This window comes from Falco rusticolus, chromosome 3 (genome assembly GCF_015220075.1).
Source record: "Falco rusticolus isolate bFalRus1 chromosome 3, bFalRus1.pri, whole genome shotgun sequence".
Classification (NCBI taxonomy): Eukaryota; Metazoa; Chordata; class Aves; order Falconiformes; family Falconidae; genus Falco; species Falco rusticolus.
Window position 1 is genome coordinate 119,348,495 of NC_051189.1, and position 19,759 is coordinate 119,368,253.

General features: G+C 41.2%; 1 long non-coding RNA gene across 1 annotated transcript; it reads right to left on the reverse strand.

Moving 5' to 3' along the window:
- Positions 1-472: 472 nt before the first annotated feature.
- LOC119145057 lies at positions 473-15,357 on the reverse strand. The gene is made up of 2 exons (XR_005103282.1): positions 1,575-15,357; positions 473-717 (listed from the first exon to the last, which is right to left on the reverse strand). It is a non-coding gene; the product is annotated as an uncharacterized LOC119145057 (long non-coding RNA).
- Positions 15,358-19,759: the final 4,402 nt, after the last annotated feature.

The following is a 19,759-nucleotide window of genomic DNA, read 5'->3' on the forward strand; positions in this document are numbered from 1 at the left end:
TCTGCTCTCTTCTCAGTCCCCCTCTGGAAGAAAAGCTAGCAAACCAGGAGGAAGCCAAATCCTCAGTATTCATCTAAGTGCAAGCTTACTGTTAACTTCATATGGCTTAGGTTTTCTGCAGGACTTGGCACTTCACTGGAATAAAATCACAAGATCACAACTTCCCACTTGTTTCATCATCAATTAATCAGCAATTAATTTTGCTTCATGAGAAGTTTCTCCAGGTTTGCTTAAAATGGTTTTCTGTCTGATCTGAAGCATCAGGACGCTCCAAGAAAACACTCAAAACAGAGAAACAGCTAGAAAAGTTTGTGCATTTTGACCTGGCAGCTTAAAAATGAAGTTCCCACCCAAAGGAAGTGATTTTGAGTTTTCTCTTCTCATCTTGCTTGCGTAATCCAAAGAGAATACATCACTGAGGCCAAGCAACACATGAGAACACTCAGACCCTTGGAAAACAGCCACAAAGCAATGACTTCAAAAGATGTTTATTAGAAAAACTGGACAGTACAAGAGGACTGGGTAGGAAACAAATTATACAAGGCATGTGCAGTTTCTAGTGCGCTGCACGAAACAAGAGAGAAGACTGCAAATACACGTAACACACCCACCTGAAACTGCTCATGTGGGTAAGTCACTGCTCAGATCACTTGCCACAACAGGCAGATGCTGGCGTTCTTCTAGAAGACGGCTAATCCATGGGAAGTTTTACACTTACTGCAAAAGTACAGATCGTATGCACAGTTTTAATGACAGTTAAAACAAGGCTCGTATTCAAGAATTTCTAGGTCATTCTTCCAAGTTGTGGCATTAAGATACTGTATCTCCTAAAATTTGATTTATTCACTTTAATTCAAGGTAATCTGGATTTCAAGTTCTTATACTCATTTTCCTCCACGAATAGTAAAACCTTGATGTCTACATACAGTTTTACGTAGCAAGACATATCTGAGACTACTATTACCTAAGGAAGAAATCCAGACTTAATTATCTGTCAAAACAAGATTCACAGGCAAGTCCTTTAGAACCCAAATCAGACAACTGAGATACACATCAGCTAATGCTTTCATTAGGCTCCAGAACAAACGGGACCTAAACTTGACCAAAACCAGGATTTATCTTTAAAGCACAGCTAATAACAGCCAGCAGCCCCCCACCACAGAGGGATACTCAGCTGAATTCAGAGCAGAGAAACAAGCATGAGCAACTCAATAGTTCCTAGCAACAAGCACCACACAGACACTAATAATCAGGAAAACAAACAGAAAAATTATCTCACTGGACAGATTAGTGACTTTGCATCTGGGTCTGTTATCTCAAAGCACAAAGAAATACTTTAGGAATGGTTAAAAATCTAATTCTCAAATCGGTCTTTTTCTCCCCAGTGCTAAAAAAACGCCTTGTTTCTTGATGTTTTGTTATTATTCCAGCAGCCATCTGATCAATCCAACATCTGTCCATAAAGCCAACACCTGTCCATAAAACTTTAAGGATTATATCAGAAAAAAGAATAGAACAGAGTAATTATCGAGGACTTGGTTGCTAACCCCCACCCCCCCACCCCACCCCCTTACCTCCTCTGTTGCAGCACAGCTCTTGGATATGCTATAAAGACAAACATTTCTATCAACACTGAAATCAATAAATTGAGAACGGAGCAAACCATTGTCAAGAGGCACATGGCACCTGAGCCTTCCCCAGATACATCAGACCACCAGGACCAGACAGGAGTACCTGCCACCAGAGTTCCCGCTGCAAGTCCATGCTGTAGTGCCCATCACAGCGTCCGTCCTTCATCACCTAAAACCAGACAAGAGTAGAAATAATTACCTTTCAAAAAGAGAAAGTCAGTATAACAGAACTGGACCTCTAATCCTTAGAATTGGGAAAGTTGCCATTTAGCAGATACAAAAGCAGAGCACGAGACGCCTCTATTATAACTAACATGAAGAAAACAGACTTCGCAATCTCAGGAAAGGCTCTGCTGCCCTCTTCATTAACGTGAAGAATTTAATTGAGATTAGCTATTTACATAATATTACTAACTAGCAATAGTCACCTACACAGGCAGTTTAAAGAAGATGTTATATTATCCTCCTGCCTCCCTACGAGTGTAAAGCCAGAGGCACGTGAAACGAAGCAAGTCGCCCGTTTGCCACCCCATCGAACAGCCTCAGCCACCGAGGCAGCTGGTAAAGAACCTGAGCGGTTTTTCCAGAGTAAGCTGTAACTCTTTGCACCTGTACAGCCAACTATACACTAAAACTTCAGATAGAATCCATTGATGAGAAGGCAGGCATCTGTCACCTGAGCTACTGCTCCAGCTCACACAAGTGTGACAAACTGCCAGAGCTGATATAAAAGACTAAAGTGTAAAACCAGCTTATTACCAGTTTGTCTGAGCCTTGGTTCAGGATTAAGTAATTCATATCTACGTTCCTTGACTGCAGCGGGAAGGCTTTCTTCTTTTTGACTCCGTCTTTCCTACCATATGTTGGAAGCTTCTTTTAATCACGCAAAAAGAAATCCCAACTACTACTCTGGAACAGGTAATTATTTTTTCCAAACTCCCTGTTAAGGAGAGAGAAACTGCTCAATCAAAGACCGATCAACCGGAAAATCCTGCAGATGAAAAAATGCAACCAGCACTTCACCAGTGCCTACACAGGCACTTCATAAAGCTGTACTGTGGTGACATTAACTGGCTTTGACCTTTTTTTGTAAAGATAAATCCCCTAGGAACAGGCAAGGATTTAAAATCCTGAAGGAGCCTGATGTACTAAAGTGAATGACAAACAGCCAGGCTGAGGATTTCTTGTTGCCTGCAGGAGTCGTAAGTGACGATACCTGCCAAGGCGCTATTGCAGGAGATGCTGCGCTATGCTATGCCCCACCCCCCACGCCCCGCCCAAAAGCATCTTCTGAGACTCACTGCCAAAAGTAGTGAATACAAACCGACCCTGATTATGGATTTTAAGATTTGAGAGCTACCTGACAGCTGTGATCACAACAGCTGCCATTTCCCTAAAAAATGAATGAAACAGAAGAAAACTTCATTTCTCGAGCCCCAAAGAGACCAAGAGGCATATGTCAAGCCAGGCTGATGATCCAGCAACGGCCAGAGACCTGAGATCAAGGGATCTAGAAGAAAAACACTTGCCTCAAATGGATCTGACCGACACATTAACAGTCCCAAGAAGCAGCGATGGTTGATGAGTTTCTGCTGTCGGTGTGTAGTTACAAAGCTCTAAAGCTCCCTCAAACCAAGCTGAGCTCTGGACCCAGCTATACTCTTGGGTCACATCAAAAGGCATTCAGACAACAGAGCAAAACCCCAGAACAATAAAGGCTTGATTTCATCTTTTCTGCTACCTCTTGTTCTGTTCTGGAAGATAGAAATTCTCCCAAGTTGTGACCTGGCAACGCTAGGAAAACAGCACTGCAGAGACGAGAAGACCTCAACAGAATGGGAAGGCATTTCGTCAGCGAAGTAGCATCACCTCGGACAGCATCACCTCAAGCATCACCTACTGCTGCCACACCTCACGTTAACCAAGGCACTAAGCGATGTCAGGAGGTTCTGCCAGTATCCATGGACAAAAACCCACCAAAAGGAATGAGGAGGACCAAAAAGATTTTATTTTAAACATAAGATGGGTAGAAGGCTGGAAGACCAAGTTCTGAGAAGTCATGCAAGGAGGGAACTTGCCCAAAGGGGACGCACGTGGAGGCCAAGCACACATCTCCATGGCAAAACATACCAAGAGCTGAAAAGCTGCAAGCAAAGCTACACTTTTTATTTGTGTTTGGGTTTTGGCAAGATCAGGAACCTCTGTCTCACCAGGCTCTTGAAATGCCTGGAAATGAGACGTCTATGGGGACCTGACATGTGTGAATGAAGCAGAAGCAGTGGGCAGGGGTTATGCAGGATCAGGTCCAGGCTTCTGCAACCAAGCTCAAGATGAGTACGACCACGCTGCTTTCAATGTTACATCCGCTCCGCAAACAGCTGAGACACTTTTGGGAACGTCCTGATGTAACACTGCTCCATCTGACCCAAAACATGGTCATTCAGCACAGCCACCTCAGGTCAGGGGGACATCACTGGCTCCACACAGGCCACCCCTCAGGGGTCCCAGCCCCAGCTCCCCATCACATCCACAGTCATGAAAAAATTCCATTTTTTCAGACTTGTAAGTACTGGGGGCTGGAGGTGGTGGTGTGAATTTTTGGTGGTTGGTAAGAAAATTCTGATACCTCCCATCTCTAATACTGGCAAAACATCAGAAGAAAAAAAACAAGCTAGAAAAGCAAAACTTTTCATATTGCAAGCGGTGCCAAGACTGACGAAGAAAAGCTGCACCAGCATCTTACCAATCTTCAGCTCCCAAAGGTCTGCCCTCCTCCACCCAGAAGATGCAGGGCTGTGTAATTCTTCACAAGATGATCGGTGAACAAAATACCAGATCTATTCTTCCCAGCTCTCCTTCTCTCAACTCAAACCACATGCTAAAAAAGCAGGCACTGAACTATTTCTGAGAATACAACTGATTTTCATCCTGCTTTGCCTTTCTTGTTGAGTGGTATTACTACATCTCACAAATTTTCCACGTGAGCCTTGCAAAGCTGCAGGTATCTGAGAAGGCACCGAGATGACTCAGGTGACACCCAAAAAAGTGTTTTCAGGCAAATGTAACAGGCAGTTACACAAATACTTCTCTATCTCACTTCCACTAAAAGCTAATCAAGACCCAGCTCCCTAAACACTTCAATTGAAGTAGTACAGAAACCCAGGAAAAAGCGAAACACCATTCAATCCCCTTTTTGTTTGTTTGTTTGGGTGGGGTTTTTTTAATGTTTGCAAGGAGAATCAGTTCTAAACTGTAAGGTAAGTAAGAGTCAAGTCTTCTGACAGAGTGCTGCCTGGAACACATGATGAACCACAAGAGGTTGAGAGGGACAGAGCCTGAGTCCAGGAAACCTAGAGAAGACCCAGAGAAGGAAACATACTGAAAAGATACAACAATAAATATTGAAAAGAAACTGCAGGGTCCTACAGTCTTCTGTCCCACTTCTCTATCTGTCAGTTACTTTTCCTTTCCTCCCCCCACCCCAACGTGGCTTGCAAAAGGGACACTGAAGAGCCACCTACTGGAATGCCAAAATTTCTTAAATCAGCGTACAACTGAAATTTGTGTGCCAAACGGTAAGAAGCAATCCCAAACATTTCAGAACAGAGGTCTGCCTGTGCCATTTCAATTCAAAAGGCAGCGGGCTAAAAGTAGGCTCGATTGAAATTGTGAAGTATAGCTTGATTATAGCAGGCATGATGCTAACAAGTTCAAGGACACTGAGCACAAGAAAGCACGGTGTGAGCGATGGCTGTGCTCCAGCCATCCCACTCCCTCCCCTTACTGCTCTCTAAAACATCAGCTGACAGATGCCCCGGTGGGAAGTTGAAGAGCAGCTCTTCCACACCGGCCATGACCCACACAGCATGGCCACAGGCTGGGACTCGCCCACAGGTAAATATTTATTTTTGCAATATTTTTTATAAATTTAAAAGCATATCCAAGATCCAATTACTGTGACACGGTTCTAGTATACTAACTGGTACGTCCACAGAGACTGTAAAACCAGACTGGGCACAAAGGAAGTGCCTGGGATGAAATGTTTTCAGAAAAGTCTGCAATCAAACTTCTCCAGAGGTATAAAAACAGACAACTTACCAGCCAGCTCAGTTCATACGGCACCATGAACATTCTTCAGGGATTATGAGAGACGAGATGAGGATGGAAGTTAAAACATTATTAGTAGATAAAAGGGACAAGGCACTTGCATACTGAAGATACCAAATAAAAACATGAGTTTTAACTTTTCTGGAGCCTGATTTCTGATTGCTGTTCAATCATCTGTCACTTCTAAAATATCTTACTTTATTTAGGCAACTAATTGACCCCCCCAAAAAATAATTCATTTTACAGAGCCATAGGCTTTCGCTACTCCTTTCATTCTGCCATCAGACATCACCTTCCAGATAGCAGTAACACACCCGCACTGGCTGAACTGTTGTAACAACAGGGCTGAACCACGACTATAACAAGCAAATGTACACTTCCTCGCAGGTTGCATCTCAATTTTCATCAAGCAATCCTATCACTATAAGGAACTGCAATCATTCCCAGTCTTTTGGTATTAAAGTCTGACTGTGGTTTGCTTTTTTCTCACCAAAGATTTTGTGGTCTCAGTTTGGAACAGAGGAGAACTGACTGTTAACACAAGCAAAGGCTCTGGTGCATCAAACAGGAGTCTGTCTTTGCTCGAGATCAGCATGGCTTTGCCAGTCCCACGCTTCCTCCCGGAGGTCCTCTTACCTATTGATGTACTGCAGTCCCTTGGTGAATGGGCGATTCACTAGAATTCAGGCATCACCATCTAATTTAATCCACCAACACAGTATCTATCAATAAAGAATCAGTGTGAATTATGTAGCCCCCATACTCCTGTTACATCAAGAGCAAAGCTCACAGTCTCTATTGCCAGTTCCAGCTTGGCATCTGAAAGATAAGCATTTTTATATGGAAAAAAGTTACATGAAACATCCTTGTGATCTGTCCTGCATTTGTTTACTCATTATTGGAGGCTTTGTAAGAAATACACAATGATTAGAGCTCTGAAACACACACAGCTACAGAAGACAGCCCAGATGTAATTTAGTGTTATTACTTGCTACTCCTCTGCTGGCTACCAAGCCTGCAAGCAACCTGGTACTTTTGATTCAGATTTCACACTAAGAAAAAGCTGTTCCATTGCTGTAATGATTTTTACCACCTGCTTGTAAAGTAGTTTACCTTGTATCCTTACTCAGAAAGAGGGCACTCCTAGCAGGAGTGCTCAAACTGCACAGGAAGAGATTAAAGTGGAAAGATACAGTCCACTACAAGCATTCCCTTAAATAAACTAATAAGTAAAAAGCAGGTGTCACTTTCTTAAAAAACAAGCAACTTTATCAGGCTTTCTTCTCCCTACCCAAATACTGCTGCTACTTTCTCCTCAGTTATATTTAGAAAAATCTAAGACCTAAGAACACAGAAGACCAAGACTACACCACTTTTTTTTTTTTAATGCAACTTTGATACTACTGCAAGTGGTCCTTCAGCTGCCCACACAAATTTCTTTTGGAAACTTTTACTGTGGTTCAGGGTTCTCAGAGGCTTCATGTGCATTTGGGCTTCAAAAATCTGGGATGACTTTACTTGCCTGACTCACACATCTCAAAAGTGGAAGTGTTCTAATAAGGTCTACTGGTTTTGTGATGGGCAGACTGTTGGCAAAGCAAGCTGACTCATTCCAGGAGCGCACAGTCCAAACATGTTCTTCAGATTACATTATAGGGAGATCCAAATCAAACAACAAGATCCTCCAGCGCGCTGACAATCAACTGATTTCATCGCACAGAATTAAGACAGAACAGTCCCTCAGAAAGACCCTGGCATGCACAAGAGATGCTGCATCTTGACGTCCTTCCAGCCTTTGGGTGGGATTCCCCCACAGATCTGTACCATTTGCTTTAGTCCCCATCTTCAGCTGGCAGGAACAGCAGCCACACTGCTGAACACGCACCCCACTCGCATCGCACATTTCTTCTAGCCTTGTGCATGGGCATTACCCCCTTTTTAACCAAATTTAACCATTTAACCATAAAAAAAAACATTACCATTATTTTAACTCAAAGGAAAACCTACAAAGAACCAACTTGCCAGCTGCTGTCCTCAGCTGGGTAACTGTCCATAACTACCTTCCTACACTTTAAGCTGGACACCTGAAATTATTTCATCTGTTTCTCTGCCTTGGCCTTCCTGCTCAATTCCTGGCAACGTCTTTATGCAAGCCTTGACGTAACTACTCATTCTGGTAAGGAATTCCTGCCTGCCTAACACGAAAACAAGGACATATGCAACATCAAGGAGATGCAACCAACATGCTCCCAAGTTGATAAAAATCAGGCTAACAGAAGTTAGTCGCTGTTCAGGAAGCCACATGATAATTGATGGGATCCACCACCCTTGATGCTTTAGTCAGTGAGAAGAAATAGGTTGTACAAGTCAATCTCACACAGCATCTACCTGGGACCCTCAGTTCTGGGGTTGGACACAAGCAGCAGCATCCTGGCCCTTCCCCAGCTATCGTTCTCAGCACTACACAGAACTTGCACTGAAGCCAAACCAGAAAACAGAAGCGTTGGTGGTATCTTAGGGGAGTTCCCCACGCAGACCTGCAGTGGAAAGTACTGCTCCTGGCATCACAGTGCACTGCCAAACTCAAGCACCTGTAGAACTACATCACCAGATCCTGATCTATACAGGATGACAGGAATCACTGGAAAAGCTTCCTTCTCACTCTGCTGGTCAGACGAGTTCTGGATAAGAAAACAGAGGAAAAAGTGAAAATCAAGACCACTTCCTAAACTTAGTAAAAACTCCAATACTTGGCTGTTGAAATTTCTTCAGATAATCAGGTGTCTGACTACATCTCCAGTCAGGATGAACCTCCCCAGTCTGACCAGCAGGCAGGAAGGACTTGTATGACTACAGGGAATGATCCAGGATTGATATATTGTACTAAATAAAGCATATTTGGAGAATATAGTTCTTTTATAACTTCAGTAAGCCTGCTCTTGTACTTTCCACCTTTTTAGGCACATTATCTTCAATTTCTTTTCCTAGTACCCTAGCCACAGCAAGCGTGCAGTTCTCCCAACTGTATCACTTAATACTGGTTAACCAATACATGTGTACGGTGTTAAGAAGGGCAGGAAACATCAGCCGTAGAGGTTTTATTCCAGTGGTTAATGTATACATCTATCATGTGCACCTTAAAAACTGAAATGTGAAGGCACAGAAGCAGGGAGAAACAAGCCTATTCATGTAAGATAATGGGTGGGTATATAAGATCAGTAAACAATGCTGCTCACTGCAATCTCTCTGAAAAGAAATAGGTGGTTACAGAGATGAACAGTGTGGTGTTCCAGAGATACTCCTGTGAAGTATGGGTTTACTCACTTTAGAAACTACTGTCGTGTCTATATTTTAATAGACAGGGATTCTTAAAGACTCTACGTGTTGCATGGTTCAGTGCACGCTACTTTCACTGTGGCCCCTTCCAGTGACAACACCAAAGTGCAATGCAAGCAGAGCTGGCGTATGCTTGAATTAACCACATTCCTACCTTAGCTGATGAGGGAGGGGTTTATTCACAAACGCAAAGTTTCTTGAGAGTTACTCAAAGCCCACGTCATGCCAGACAGAAGTGCGGCAGGGGGAAGAAAGTGTCACAACAGGAGTGGTAGGATCCCCCCGTAACTGCCACCGTCCTCCAGGGGATCCGGAGCACTCCCCACCCCGGCTCTCTGGAGCATGCTGCACATACCTGGCAGCTCCCCAGACATGGAGCTCAAGACTACAGGGAGTAAGCCAGAAGGGCTGGACACTATTCTCATTGTTTTGTACATTTAGGTATTACTGCCACCTCCTACACACTGGGAAGAGTCTCCCACTGCCAGTGAAAAACCAGTCAACTCAGCTGTGTTCACCAGGACCTCTATGCACTCAAACACAAAATATTCCTTGCTTGAACAAGTTACGTACCCCTGAGCCAAACTACATCCTTCACTGCTAGGAGACCTTTGGAAGGCAGAATAAACTCCATTAATGGAGGAGATGACTGGTTAGTGTACAACTTTCCTTTTCCTCCTGTTTTTCTGAAGGTTAGTCCACAGAAGTACGGACTAGAGAGCTCTCCCAGCTAACTCACTTCAACTGCTCTCACATAAGCAGTACTGAAAGAAGCCGAACTCAGTAGAAAACCTTTATGCTCAGAAGATCTCACCTGCAGACACAGGCTTCCAGTTGCACATCCCACTTCAAACAAGACAAGCCTCCTCCCCCCAAAAAAGCAATTTTCCCCCGTCTGTCAAAAATCTCTACTTTGCAGGAGAAGTCTTCCTGAAGAGCTAGGTTATCATTCCTCCATCCCAACCACTTACATACATGGCTTTTGTACAATTAGAGAACAGAAAACACTGAATTAATGTAAAAAATTCAAGTAAGTGAAAATGAGTGAAGTTAACAGAATACACATTGTAACTGTTGCGTCTGAGAGGAAGGATGGCAATTCCTACCACGGAACCGGACCCCAAACCCTCCATGCTAGACAGTTACAGCACGAAGTTCAGAGGAGAGCACTGATTTTTAACTTATTTCTTAAATTCAAATTTAATTTTGAAATCCATTATTACTATTTCTTGGTTTAGGGAGCGGTGGAGCGAATCACAGCAACTAGGAAATGGACAACCACATCGTTTTTCCTCCACATTCCCACACTACACAGATCTTACACCAGAAAAAAAAAAAATATCACTTTGAGCTACCGAGTACTTGCACATTTCAGCAACTTTACTGATGCAGCCAGACATTTGACGTTCTTTAGCTGCTGCTATTTTAAAGCTCAGCTCAGTTGCTAAAAGGATTTTTGAAACTATTTCCAATGAAAGAGAAAAGATGACCTACATTCGTGGAACTGCTTCTCACATCTGAACAGCCTCCCACAATGCAGAAGATGCAGTCTTCACCGCACATATCCTACTCTGGCCCAGTGAAACCGATTTTATTTATGACCTTTAGATTCCACATGCTATGCTGCACACCTTTTTGAACCCACTTGTAGGGCATGCAATTGAAGACATCTATTTGCCACGAGAGAAAAGGCTAAAAACCCAACAACTAAGAGTCAGTAAAGCAACAAATAGAGCGAGAGAAAATAGCACATTTATTTTCTATGAACTGCCACTAAAGAAGGTACACAGGAGGAAACAAAATATTTAATGTTTACAGGAACATTAAAGAAATTTATGTTTTAATGCTTTGCAGACATGAGGAATAATGAATGTTTATATGCACAAAATAGGCAAATTAAATGAAAAATTAGCTAATAAGTGCATGCCTACATTCCTGTGCAACACGTACCATCTAGAAATACTGACAAAATTAGTAACTCAAGTTCACATACTTCACGTAGGTAAAATTCAGAGAATCCTGCAGCACTTTGACCTTTACATATCACATCAACAACACATTTGAAAAAGAGCAAGGTCCATTCAAAAAGCCCTCAAACCTTGCAGCTAACTTGGCACCCTCAGCCAGCTTGCTGGCGATACGGAGCCAAGACGCTTTCTTCCTCCCTCTCTGCAGAGGAGCAGCAGAGAAAGCAGAGATGCACATCCAATCCAAGAAGGGACAGTAAAGACATAGTAAAAGAGAGAAGCTACAAATACGACAATTAAGGCTTTAAACATCCTCATTTCTCAGGAATCTTAAATTCAATGCCTCTTCCACTATCAATTTGTTTTTACAGTATCAAAGAACTGCAAGCAGCAGCACGCTTTGTTTCAGAAGGGGTAACAGCACTGATGGCTCTCCTTGTTTGTCATTTTGGGTTTTTTAAGAAGACATGCAAGCACCGTATGTTAATTTAACTAACTGGGAAAATAAACCAGTGACTGTTCCAGGTCTGAGGCCATCAAGTATCATTTAAGAAATAAAACTGCTTGTGAACTTGGGTCACAACTGAGACAAGGTAGTTCTAACGTTTTGTAAACTGCTACGTTTTGAAACTGGAAAAGCCCTGAAAAAGGGTTAGCCTAGAAGCCTTTACCGCCCGGCACTGGTGAAACCCAGGGTCTGATTCTTCCCAACAGCCTACTCTCTCCTCTCTCCCACCCCAAGTCCTCAAAAATCCATTTTTGTAAGTTGCAAGAATTTTGGTTCACCCAGTCTTCTTTCTGAAAGTATTAAAATTCCCAGTAGCCAGTTTGGGGCATTGATCATATGACTGGAAAAACAGATTTGTGCACAGAAATTGTACCAATTCACTAAACTGGGCTATATTCCTTCAGTTTTTAATGCAAGTACTTAGAGCTTATTTGGAGGAGAAAAAGACTTTTGCCCCGCCCATACAGATTTTTTATTAAAAAATATTTTTAAGAGAGATTGTTGTTAAGCTCTGCCAATAAACTTAAGCAACTGGCTACCCAGTGCTTTGAGGAAATAATTTATCAAGCAAGAATACAAATTATTTAAGTAGTTCTAAAAACACAGCTAAATAATTTGCCTCCTGCCTGTCTAGAGATTCCCTCCATTAGTTTAACAACTTTTCTAGGTAGCTCCTTGGTACCAAAAATGTCTACACACCCCAGCATACCAAGCCACTGCTCTCTTTTGCCCCACCACTTTGAAAAATATTCCTCACGGAAGCTCAGCAGCTTTTCAGCAGTTGATAGACAAGAACTAATCCAATCTTGCCTGTCACGCAGGTAGAATGTGACCAGCAGCCAGAGAACAGGCTGCCTCGTCTGTGCACAAGATGCCAAGCGCACAGTTTTGATCTCCTCGACAAAGCAGAAAGATGGCAGGATAAAAACTATAGTTTCAAGACTAAAAAATTGGGACTACTTTAGTTCAACGCAATTCACCAGACGCATTAGTCAGAACATATATATCCCTTTAAAGAAAGCACAGCCGGAGTGCCTACACCCCAGCACCTTGCTACAGCCAAACCCTCTCTACTCTGTCAACAAAAAAACCAACCAAGCAAGCAAAAAACCCACACAACACACAAGCAACCTCTTTCATTTCCAAAGCAAAAACTTGTTGAGGCATCAAATCCCAAAGTTAATCCATACATTTATCTATGGATTAGTGTATTACGAAGATATGAAAGCCTCTCCTGCACAAATGATCTAGTAACAGGGAGCACTTAGTTTAGTTGAGCTTTGGAAGGATGCGTGTGCAATTGCACAGCAATTAGCAGCTGGCACTCAGGCATCTCACGGGACAGTTCTTATTTGATGCACGATACCTAGAACCTACCCAAGAACATCCACAGGAAGAGTTTGTTCTGCATGTAACAATATAATTTTATTTAACAGAGTAATTTATTCCTTCACACTGAAGAAGAATCTGCCTCAAGTGCACCCCAGCCTTCAAAGCGACAGTTTCCAGCACGCTCCCCACTCGGAGCAAGCTCACAGAAGAGCTCTGCAACAAAAAACTGGTGAGAAGTACCAGATGGGAGCAAGCTCTTCAATATGAACTTCATCAAAAGAGAAGGCAGACAAGAGGTAATTTTTCTTTTAAATAAAAGCAGGACCCCTTCACAGCTGCCAATAAGGGGCTGCAGGCTGGACCTCCTAGCTCTGAGTTTTTTCTCTCCTCTTTCCATTACCTTCAGGAGAAAAAATAAGCAGAATCTATTTGCTCCAACTTCTTCAACTGGAAACAAACTAAATATCTGAGAGCACAGCAACAGCCGGCAAAGCAGCAGAAACAAAGAAAACAGGAAACATGGGGAAGACTGGAACGTACATTTCATAGCCCAAGAAAAGCTACTACTGCTGGTTGTTCAAGGGGAAAATAAAGTGATAAATAAAGTATTAACTAACAGGCTTGATCTGCTGCCTTACAGGAAGAATCATTTATGCTCACTTCTAGGTTTTACCAGGTAAGTGGAGAGGTGTCCATGACCAATAACTGAATTAACAGCAACACCAATATATTTTGTCAAGCTGCTCATCAACAGCTGGTTTATCACCTTTCCCGCTGCTCAAAGCGGAATGCTCCATGCCGAGTATCAGACCTCAGCCAGAATCTCTGGGAAAATCCTATAACCGAGATGATTTGGATGCTGAGACCAGTAGCATTTGAACATAACTGCACATTAAGTTCTTGCAGGTAAGCTGCACACTGGCTTCAGTATCTGCATGTTACAGAAGTCACTCAGTAGAAGACTTGCATGAAAAAAAGCTCGTTGCAGCGATTCTTCCAAGCTGCTATAATCTCACGTATGCACAGTACTCTGAGTAGGAAGAATTAATGTCCTGTGATCTCAGCGTTGCTATTGCCAGCACTGAGCAGAACAATGGGGAGAAAAATCTGTAACTGCAATTGATTTTGACTGAAAGGATGAGTTCAGGATCTCTGGTCTTGATAAAACAGACGTGAAACTTAAAACAAGGTGTTCTTACCCTTTTTTGTGTTTGTTCTATAGGTACTACAAGCAAAAAGTTACACTAGTTAATTCTCTGCCTCACTGGTTCAATATCTTGAATTTTAAAAACTGATTACTAAAAGTAGGGTTCAATATAGAACATGCTTTGGAGAATGCTTTCAGGATGTAGTTCACACCCAGGAACTGGTTAAAAAGTGAGTATAAGAAACATCACATTCCTGCCTGTGCAACTCAGTTCTCCTGCACACATGCATGACGATACCATCGCCAATTATGCACTTGAACTGTTTTTATCACAGGACTTCCAGCCCGCGCGGTGTTTCACTTAAGTTACAGCAGCACAGCAGGGAGCTTAAAAAAAGACCATACGCAGCTAAGACAGCTGAATGCTCTCCAGAGTTAGATTTCCCTTCCTACCACAGAACTAATGCTTACACCACATCCCCACCTTAAATTCAAGTTGGGTACTGCATTTTCTGCACGCCAAATCTGAAATGTCTGAAGGTACATGAGAGTAATGTCATGTAAACAGGTACCGGTGCAACAAATACTCATTGCTTGAAATTAAAATTGAAATACAACCACTTCTCAGAGTCTGCCATGACCATTTAAAAAAATAAATAAAAAAAAAGACAGAACCAAGTGTATATCCTACACTTATAGATGCTCTGCAGAAAGTTCCACAGGAGAAAAAAAAAATAAATCCATGAGCAAGGCTGCATGCTCACTGACGTTAAGTAAGGAAAAAAAGTGAAGCCATACTTGAAGCAAGGAGGGCAAAGCTAAAGTTTGGACTGCCATTCAGGTCAGTCTTTTTTTTTGCATTTAATGCAATTTGCAGATTATAATCCCAGAAATACACTTTGAAGTCGTGCTTTAAATTCATAAACCTCCCTGATAAAGGACGGATGTCTGTTTCATGAGAGAAATATGGCCCATTGCGTATTCCGACAGTTATCTCCAAATTCCGCATGCACAAAAGCCAATCCACTCAGGTTTGGGGTCCTTCCCCCCCACCCCCCGCAGTAACAACCTTGCCATCTCCTTCATTTCCAAGAGACAGGCCACCCCAGTACCTTCACAAGCCCTACTGCACTTACTAACTCCACGTGACCTGCAACCTGGAGAATCCCGAGTTAAAAAGAGATCCTCTTTCTTCTGCTTAAGATCTTTCAAGTGCAACTGCATTGATTGACTGCGGGATCAAAACTGTTCCCAAACTGAGGTATGCCAAAGTTGATCTGGAATTAAACAGAATACTTCATATCTGAAAAATCCTTATGAAATACCTCTACTCACCAGTTACATTTCTCCTGCAGTTGGTGTCGGAACTGGCATGCTATTGAGTTCCATGATAAAGAATGACTGAACCTGGAATGCTCCTATAGCCTAGTAAGTTCTTCCCGACTTCTCTGCTCCTTTCAAAGGACCGCGTGAATGTACGGCCGGGAAAGGTCCTGACGCTTCTGGCTGAGGAAACGTGCAAGATGAGCAGGTGCTATGAAGGATTCAACACGTCCAAGTATTTCAAGTTTGATTTGCAAATCTCTTCTTCAGCTTCTCCTATTTGTTGCTCTAGAATTAACATTATCGTACCCTCCACAAAAAAGACGATTACTGAAATCCAGCGGTTTTATAATAGAACCGGCTACAACTGTCCCTTGGTTTAATGGCAATTCTCTCCCAATTAATGCCTTCGAAGCATTATAAGGTTCAATAGACAGATGATCCAAACTCATGATATACTGGTTTCATTGTTATTTCCAATATAAATTTTTATTGTTTTACAGAGATCTACTTGGACACATCTCTTAATAGCATTCTTAGACTTTGAAGAAGTGTGCCTTAAATTCTGTACTTTTTCATGGAGGGCGTGGGGGAATGGGGTGGGGGTTTAATTAGAGAGGAAAAATGTAAATGTTCAAGATCTTTTATGCTTCCAGCATCCCTAAAATAGCATCTAGTTTTCTTCTGAAGTGCAAGTAATCTTTATTTTTGAAAACTGATTTCAGTTTAAGAATTTATGCCATGCTCCTCTTGGACACGGGCAAATTTAAATTTAACTTTTACCTTCAGTGCTTGGAATGTCTCCGTGGTAATGGCAGATTTTCAACAATATTCCAGTGATCAGGTCTGCGGAGCTCATCTCCTCCCTCCTCCCACCCCAGCCCTTTAATCTTACTGAAGGAAATTAGAAAGAAAGTTGTCTTACCGATAACTCCAAGGTTAATGTCCCTTGCGAACCCCACCTAGCAAGTCGACATCATGACATGTCAGGTCAGCCTCAACCACGCTTCCCTGATAGTCAGGTAAAAGGAAGGAGTTAAAATACAAAATTGACACTTGCAGATTTCTGGACATCAGAAAATGTGATGCAATATATTTTGAACTGTCTTTCAGAGCTTCTGGTAACCTCCAAGTTGTTAAAACATTTCTTCAGGCAGGGGGATTCTCCTGCTCTAAAATTTCAAAAGTTCCTGATCAATAACCAAATATTGCAGATCCACCTTATTTTGTTTGAATGAGAACAAAAGCTTAAGATTTCCCTTTAACACAGAAGTGGGTGGTTTTTTTCCTCCTACTCTACACATTTTATCAACTAATATACACTCAACTTAGCCACTCTGGATTTCAAAAAACATTTTAAGCCAATAGACTACAACAGCTTCATTCAAATTCTAAGTTAACAGAAGCTCTAACTTTTTTTTTTCTTTAGAAAAAAACAGGAAACACAACTTGGTACACTCTTTCTATAAGGCTCTGATCTACTTTAGTTCACATGAATGACAATTCAATCTGGCAAACCTCCATTGTGTAAGCAATCCTTAATCGCACTGTGACTCCAACTTGGGTCATGCACGATCGAACAGCATTCATGACAGATTTATAGGATAGGGTCCTTGCTGCTCTAAGGACAGGCCACCATCATTTTTGGGTAACAATTAAGTCTTGCTGAAAATACATACATCTGCATTAGGTTCTACAGGTCTAGGTGCCAAACATGTTTTACTAAGAGGTTTAAGACTATTTGCTCAACACTTCACATTTATTTTTCTGCTAGCCTTATAATAAGAGTGCCTTCTGTATTTTTTTCTGTGTAGTTCAAAATACAGAAATGGGCTTCATGTCCAAATGCAGCAGGGACAAAAGTGGTCAGGGTTTTATACAGAGTCACCAAAATCATGCGGTGATCTTCTACTTAGTTTATTCTGAAAAAGTTTAAGCAAGGCAGTTGTCATTCTTTAATAGTTAGTTAGACTACAGAAGCTGAGTCCTGAAAATAGAACAATTGCTATCAAAAAAATCAAACCTTTAACGCTTTGAAAAAATGCAACTATGTTTAGTAAAATTAAAAGCTGAGTTTAGTATACTTATTTTGTTAATAATGTGAAAGTAAGTCTATAATAACACAATAGCTGTAAAAATATTTTTCTCGAGTTTTGGAATTGCTAGGAATCTGGCAACCTACTTAAGTCAAACACCTTATCAATACAGACATTTAAGCAACTGCTATAAATGAGTGATCAAATGATTATTAAAATCCCATTTCATGGCTCTTCCTCCAACGCCAGCAGGACACTCATAAAAGTTTAATACTAGTTTGCAAGTTGAAATCCATTTTCAACATATTCTATAACAGCATTTTTGCTAAGTTAAACTGAAGAAACCATCAAAACAGATGCATGAGAATAAATTTAAATTTATTTTTTGTTTTGACTATGTCATAATTATGCTGAGAAGATAATGCAAAACTCTTCTCTTCAGTATCTATCATCAGGCATGGCAGATTTTTCCACTGTGCTACAATATTGTTCAATACTTTTTTTTTTCCCCAATAATTTTGTTAAGTTCTTCAAGTTCAGTATACACCACTACTCAAGGAAGTTGTAGTACACTTTAAGGATTCATTAAAGCACTGCTGCAAATTTAAATGGTGAATTTTAGTATCCATAAACCATGCAAATGGAAGAACTTGGTGTATCTTGTAAATATAAGATCTTCTGATTTAAATTTTCAATTATGAAAGTGTATCGCTCACTTCCCATGTTCATTAAAAATATTAGGATAAATGCTGATTTGGGCAGAAATAAATACAAGATGCATCTTTACAACTCTTGAGGAAGACCATTTTAACATTTTTGTTCCTTAGTAGTTTTGTAAACATAGTTGAAGTGTTTCACTTCCTCCCCATACCCCCCGTAAGCACGCACTGGCACTTTAGTAACCTCTCCTGGACTAATACTGGAAACGTGCAGTATGTGAACACTATCTTTTTTCCAGGATGGAGAGTACTTTTAAGTTTTATTCCAGTTAAACTCCCTTGTATCAGATCCCCTTTACAATGATTACTGAAAAGCAAATACTTAGTGGGACTACAGGGTTCTGCTCAATACCACAAAAGCTATATAATTATTATAAAGTCATACTGGCAGAACAGCAAACCCTTGCATTAAAACAAAATTATAAGCCAGATCCTTACCACAAGGAAAAGCCTGAAATGTATACCCAGGCAACAGCCTCTGACTTCACTGCTCAAGTAAGGAACAGAGAGGACAGGATTTGGCCCCATTAACTTCATGAACTTAAAAATAAAAAATAAAAAAGGAAGGGGGGGAAGGCTTTAACATACTAAATACTAATTCCGAAAAGCACTTCAAATTATTTATAACTGAGTCTATTAATTTGCAAGGAAGAGCCTGACACAGGGGCAAACCCATTTTTGAGAACCAGATATACATCCTCACTTCAATTCAGGTCAAAACTCAAACCATGCAAGCACATACCAGACCCACAACAGTAAAGCGTGGGAAGGTTCATCTTTCTGTTTACATTTTGACAAAATACACTTGAGAGACACCAGACAGGAATAGAAGACAAAGGGAGGAGTATATGACCACTGAAGTTTAACTTCCTCAATAGTCTGTGTTTAGAATGCTGTAAATCAAGTATGAGCAATGTATTTGATTTGAGTATTTAGAGGTCCAGCAATAGTTTTCTTTAGAGAAAGTTTAAATCCGTTTGTTTCTCTCTTTTCTTGAGAAGCAAATGTTCTTCATTGGGGTACAGAATGGCTCAGATGCAACAGAAGGGTAATGTCATGACTTGCCAGTTAAAATTGACATCTGGGAATGTCCAAGACAAGGGTCAAAGCAACGCATATTACCCCAATAATGTAGCTAGTAATGCCCCCAAAAGATATTACGTATTTTTTTTCAAACAGCCTTTATTACAAGGCATGAGAATTCTAAGGCAAATTGTTCATCATGGCAGAACATCAAATTAAAATATTGAGACAGAAATAAGCAGAATATGGAGAGTATGTTTGTGTTATCAGTAGCAAGAAGTCAGTTTACTGTGCCACGGCACCTAATTTATAATTCTCATTCCTAGCCAAGTATTATCTTAAATTAGACTAAGATGCTTGAGATCAAAACCATTTCTCTATGTGTACGCAGAGTAATATGTATGGCTGGATCCTAACAGAATATCCTCTAGAGGGACTCCACAGTACATAATAAAAAGGAACAAAATTAACACCATTGTAGGCTCTGCTTCCTTCTCCACATTACATTAGAAGATTATATTTAAATTAGATCTCTGTGAATGTTTGGGTACATTTCAACACTTTTTAAAAGAAAAAAGTTTCAAAATTAGATGCTGGTAAGTTACTGAACTGCAATTAAACAAAGAATGC